At 41.6% G+C, this 6000-nt stretch overlaps 1 long non-coding RNA gene across 1 annotated transcript in view; it reads right to left on the bottom strand.

The window, feature by feature from the left end:
• Window positions 1–339: 339 nt before the first annotated feature.
• The window catches only part of LOC143773876 (uncharacterized), a 71691-nt gene continuing 66030 nt past the window's right edge, over window positions 340–6000 (bottom strand). Inside the window, exon 3 of the long non-coding RNA XR_013215420.1 lies at window positions 340–421. This is a non-coding gene — a long non-coding RNA (uncharacterized LOC143773876). The remainder of the gene's footprint in view (window positions 422–6000) is intronic.

The following is a 6000-nucleotide window of genomic DNA, read 5'->3' as shown; positions in this document are numbered from 1 at the left end:
AATTTTAAAGATTTTTGACAGATCTTTTTTTTCTTCACAAATAAACGCAAGTCACATTGAAGAAATTTTACCACTATCCTAAAGTACAATATGTCATGCGAAAACCATCTCAGAATCACCAGGATCCATTGTAGCATTCCAGATTTATTACCTCATAAGGTGACAGTGGTCAGAATTGTAAAAATTGGCCCGGTCACGAAGGCAAAAACAGGCCCGAGCACGAAAGGGTTAAATAACGGTAATCTACAGCAATGTAAATAACTCATTTGTGCTGCCTAAAACATGGGCAGCAATCAGACATACATATGTTATTTTCCCACTTACAGAAGGGCAGCCTGATGACCAGTCATGAAGAGAAATTCTTCAAAGTGCAAATGACAATTTGTTTGGATTTTCATCTATCTTCTGAGAGTTACAGGAACTGTTGACGGAGAAAGAAAGATGTTTCAGTGAAATTCTCTCAGCTTTTCCAATCAAGTCTTTACAAGACTGGTAATTTCACACAGATATTATGTTTTATGAAGAGAATTAGGTTAGTCTAAAAAGATTTTCCCACCACACTGCTGAAAATGCTAATAACGCTTACAGGTTGCATGGACAGCTTGGTGAACAGCAAGAGACAGCTAAACTCAATGCAACATGGTAAGAAAGGATCCAGCACTTTTTATCATGTCTGATAAAGGAGAGGACTGGAGATTACATTTTTATAAAAAAAAGAATGAATTTGAAATGTAATTAATCAAACGATTTCAACCAGGACTTAAATGTAAAAATCAAGTTCTAAATCATTATTACGACAAGGACACAATGATTATTGATACTGAAAAAAATATTGTTTTTCCATTTTGCATATTACTATATTTAAAAAAAAGAATCAGAAATATTGCAATTTTCACACGTCGCTAAGCATAATACTGGATTTTCTGTTCTGTACAGATGACTTTCCAATGACACCCCCTTTATAAAAAGTCACCATTCACAACAGAGGATGATCACAGCTCACCTCCTCCCACTTCCTTCAAAGAGCTTTTCCCAGATCAGTGCATGCCCAACAATTACTTTTATAAAAAGTCAATGAATCAGTCAGTCTACTGCTGCCTATGTCCATGTGGCTCCTGAAAAATTCAGGAAGTGTAAGCCTGATATCAGTTCTAGTGCCAGCATGAAAATTGCCTAAGTTCTCCTTTTCTTATATAGTGATTTGGAAAATTTAAAAACAAAAACAAAAGAAAATCACATTATGAAATGTTTTTAAAAATGCATTTAATATAAAAACAATTAAAGGGGTTGTCCTATTAACAAAGTTCATTTTAATTAATAGATCTTGGAATATTAAAAATTTCCACACTTGGATGTTTAAAAAAATGTTCATGTGCTGAGAAACTCTTATAAATGTGTCCCTGCTATGTAACTGTGTAATGGCGTGTCTGACTGTACATGTTCTGATCATACCAAATCTTTTGGACAGGTGAGGAAGCAAAAAAATATACAGACATTACAGAAAGGGATCACAGCTGATTCTATTTTTGAGGCAAAACATTTTTTAAAAACAGGCAGTGAAATGTTGTAACTCATAAAAAGAATCAGCTGTGATTCCACACTGTCCTGTCAGTATACCGTATTTTTCGGACTATAAGTCGCACGGGACCATAAGACGCACCCCAAATTTGGGGTGAAAATTGCAGAAAAAAAAGATTTTTTTTATAAGATGGGGGTCCGTCTTATTGTCCGAATTTACAGTATCTTACCTGAGGGCTGGCGGTGGCAGAGCAGGGTCACAGGAGGCATGGTGTCGGCAGAGGTGGGGTGATGCGGTACGGCGTGCACCTGAGCAGGGTCCCTTCCTGCTTAGGTGGACGACGCCACGGCCTGGTGTCCATTGGAGGGTTGCAGCACTGGTTACCGGCAGAGGTGCGGCGGCAGAGGTGTGGGGATGAGGAGGCGCAGTGAGCGGGGTCCCTTTCACCGGTGAGATGATGCAGCAGCCCGGTAAGCAGCAGAGCCGGGTGAATCATGTTGTTATCGGTAGTGGCGGTCATCTTCCTGAGGCCGCGCGTGCGCAGATGGAGTGCTCTGCTTCCTGGGGCTTCAAGAAAATGTTCGCGGGAGGCCGCGCATGCGCAGATGGAGATCGCGGCGGCCATTTTCCTGAAGCAAAGATCTAAATCTGCGAACTCGGCTTCAGGTAAATGGCACCGCGATCTCCATCTGCGCACGCACGGACTCCCGCGGCCATTTTCCTGAAGCCCCGGGAAGCAGAGCACTCCATCTGCGCACGCGCGGCCTCAGGAAGATGGCCGACACCACCGATAACAACATGATTCACCCGGCTCTGCTGCTTACCTGGCTGCTGCATCTTCTCACCGGTGAAAGGGACCCCGCTCACTGCGCCTCCTCATCCCCGCACCTCTGCCGCCGCACCTCTGCCGCCGCCACCACACCACTGCGTGTAAGCCTGCATTATGACTATTAGACGCACCCCCTATTTTCCCTCCTTTTTTTGGGGGGAAAAAGTGCGTCTTGTAGTCCGAAAAATACGGTACTCTCTTCTCCTTCCTCCCCTGCGCAGGAGCTGTGGTGTGATCAGACAATGTTCCGGCATGGTCAGACACAGCCAATACACAGTACACAGCAGGGGCACGTTTATAAGATTATCTCAGCACAGGATTTTTTTTTAAATCACATCTATACTTATTATTTCAATCTATTGAAAAAAACAACTTTGAAATTAACATTGTTCATGGAAATACTCCTTTAAATAATATGACATTATTTCATGATGAATTTCCAATAATTCATAAATTGCTTGATCGTCTCATGCAAGTCTGCAAATAGTAACATTTCAAAGTGCTTGTTTGTTGATTTTTACTAATGGAGAATATTATTGAACAGTTTCATAACAGGTCGTTGGATAAAAACTGAAGCAGGTTCAGCAGCAGAGTGTGCTTCATATGTACCAGATTACAGCTGTATTACATTGCCACTATCTGCCTGTAAATACAGCTATAAGAGTTCACTTCAATCTAGTTTAACCTCTTAAATGCCATTGTCAAAGCAATTACATGATGCCGCACCAGCTCCCATCGGACCACAACGACAATGGCAATTGATTTGATGCCTTTGCACCAGGAGACCTGCTGAAGACATTTATTACTCCCATGTTTTTCTTCCTTTGGCACTGAGACAATTTTGTCATGTACTGAAATAACATACTGCTCGAAAAAAATAAAGGGAATACTAAAATACAAAATCCTTGATATCAATGAATGAAATATTCCAGTTGCAAATATTTATTCATTACATAATAGAATGCGTTGAGCACAGTAAAACATATAAATGATCAATCTAAATCAAAATTAGTATCCCATGGACGTTTGGATTTGGAATGATACTCAAATTGAAATGATGCTCAGTAGAGTATGTGGCCTCCACGTTCCTGTATGACATCCCTACAACATCTGGGCATGCTCTTGAAGTGGTGGTGGATGTTCTCCTGAGGGATCTCCTCCCAGACCTGGACTAAAGCATCCACCAACTCCTGGACAGTCTGTGGTACAAGGTGGCATTGGTGAATGGAAAGAAATATGATGTTCTAGATGTGCTCGATTGGATTCAGGTCTGGAGAACGGGCATGTCAATCCATAGCATCAATGCCTTCATAATTGCTGACACACTTCAGCCACATGAGGCCTAGCATTGTTATGCATCAGAAGGAACCCAGGGCCCACTGCACTTGCATATATTCTCACAATGGGTCTGATGTTCTCATCCCATTACCTAATGGCAGTCAGGATACCTCTGGCTATCACAAAGAGGGCTGTGGGGCCCTCCAAAGAAATGCCTCCCCACACCATTACTGACCCACTGCCAAACTGGTTATACCGGAGAATGTGAACATGCTCTCATCTGTGAAGAGCACAGGGCGCCTTTGTCTAATCTGCCAATCTTGGTGTTTTCAGTTTGAGCAGACACATGGATGTTATCAGCCTACTGAAGGTCATTTTACAAGGCTCTGGGACTGCTCCTCTTTGCACAAAGGAGGAGGTAGCAGTCGTGCAGCTGGGTTGTTGCCCTCCTATGTCCCCTTCACGTCTCCTGGCGTACTGGCCTTTCTCTTGCTATCTGTTCCATGCGCTGATCATTGCACTGACAGACACAGCTACCTTTCTTGCAACATCTCACATGGATGTGCCATCCTAAATGAGCTGCACTACCTGAGCAACTACTGTCAGTTTTAGACACAGTCTCGTGCTACTGTACAGTAACTCTAGGGGTGAGAGCAATGACAAAATGCAAAAGTGAGCAATGTTCTGTTACTCCCTGCAGAAGCACTTCTTTATAAGGGTTGTCTTGCTAATTGCCTGTCATTTCTACCAGTTGTCTGTACCATTTGCACAACAAAACGAGATATTAATTCACAACGAGTGTTGCTTCACAACCAGACAGGTTGATTTCACAAAAATGTGATTGACTTGGAGTTACTTTCTGTTGTTTAAGTGCTGCTTTTATTTTTTTGAGAAGTGTATGTTACTGCAGTATATAGCATAAGCGATCGAATGATTGAATGTTTAGGACTTTTAAAGGGAACTTGTCACCAGAAATAACTATATTAACTTACAGATGTATGTTTAATCTGCAGGTCAATAGTGTTATTATGCTGCCCAAAGCCTATGCGTAGCCGAATGCAGCGGGGAGAAAATTAACTTTATTCTTCCCACCAGCATTTAGCTTCAGTCATGGGCGTGGCGCTTGTTCAGTTATCCGCTCTGAGTATAGAGAGTGGTGGCTGCAACTGCACCCCCGGCATTGAATGACAGCCAGCCCCAATGCTGTCCCAGTGTCAGTCAGGGCTGGGGGAGAAGTGATAGCTACCGCTCTGTATATTCAGTGTGGGTGACTGAACCAGCGACAACCCACTCCCATGACTGAAACCGAATGCTGGCAGGGAGAATAAAGTTAATTTTCTCTCTGTTGCATTCAGCTATGTGCAAGAAGCGAGCAGTAAAATAACGCTATTGTAGCAGTATAATAACGCTATTGTCCTGCCGATTAACTGCATATATACAGGTTAATAGTATTATTTCTGGTGACAAGTTCTCTTAACTACAAAATTAAAGTAAAAATAAAATCTAAGTTTTGAAAACATAAAAAATAAAACTATACAAAAGTTTACTATCATGTTTTGGTAATGGTGGGAGACTAAGAAAGTCTTCTACTGATGTCCAGTCTGGGATTTGAAGTTGAGGAAGGTCTAGTTTATTAAGAACCTTTGTCTCGGCTGAAGATCAATAATAAACTCTTTTATAGTTTGGGATAAAAAATGGGACGAGACAGGGTTGCCCTCTCTCTCCCCTCTTGTTTGTTCTTGTTATGGAAACTTTCCTCTAAAAAATAAGACAAAATCCCATAATCCAAGGTATAAAATGTAGCAAAAAAGAACATAAAACAGCTGCATTTGCAGATGATGTCCTCTTCTACCTCACAGACCCATGGGATTCTATTAAACTGTTAATCAAAAAAAAATGTGCGCCTTTCGTCTTTTATCAAATTGTAAAATAAACTCCTCCAAGTCTGAGTTGCTAAATATTAATGAAAAGCCGGAAAACTTGACACTCTCATCCAAAATCTCTTCATTTAAAAAAAAAAAAAAATAGTTCTCATGTAGAGATAAATGAATATTTCAATGTCCGGTTCGTATTACGATCACTGAATTTGCAATATTCGGCGAATATTCACCGAGCATAACAGAACGCCAATCAAGTAAATGGGAGGCAAAAACAAACGCATGCACAACACCTTATAACTACCCCATAAGCTGCCAAAACACATCAAATGAGGGCGAGACACCAGAAAAGTGGCCTCAATTCACCCACAGTACAAATTGTAGCATGGCACTGCAGCAATCAGTCAGGCATGAGGTATCGGGGTCAGGGACAGCATTTACAGCTTTCAATTGAACGTCACAGTAAAACGAGGCGGGTGAAGGATCAGTGTAGGCCT

This window comes from Ranitomeya variabilis, chromosome 5 (assembly GCF_051348905.1).
Source record: "Ranitomeya variabilis isolate aRanVar5 chromosome 5, aRanVar5.hap1, whole genome shotgun sequence".
Lineage (NCBI taxonomy): Eukaryota > Metazoa > Chordata > Amphibia > Anura > Dendrobatidae > Ranitomeya > Ranitomeya variabilis.
The sequence above is the reverse complement of the archived record's forward strand: the minus strand, read 5'-3'. Positions and strand labels throughout refer to the sequence as shown.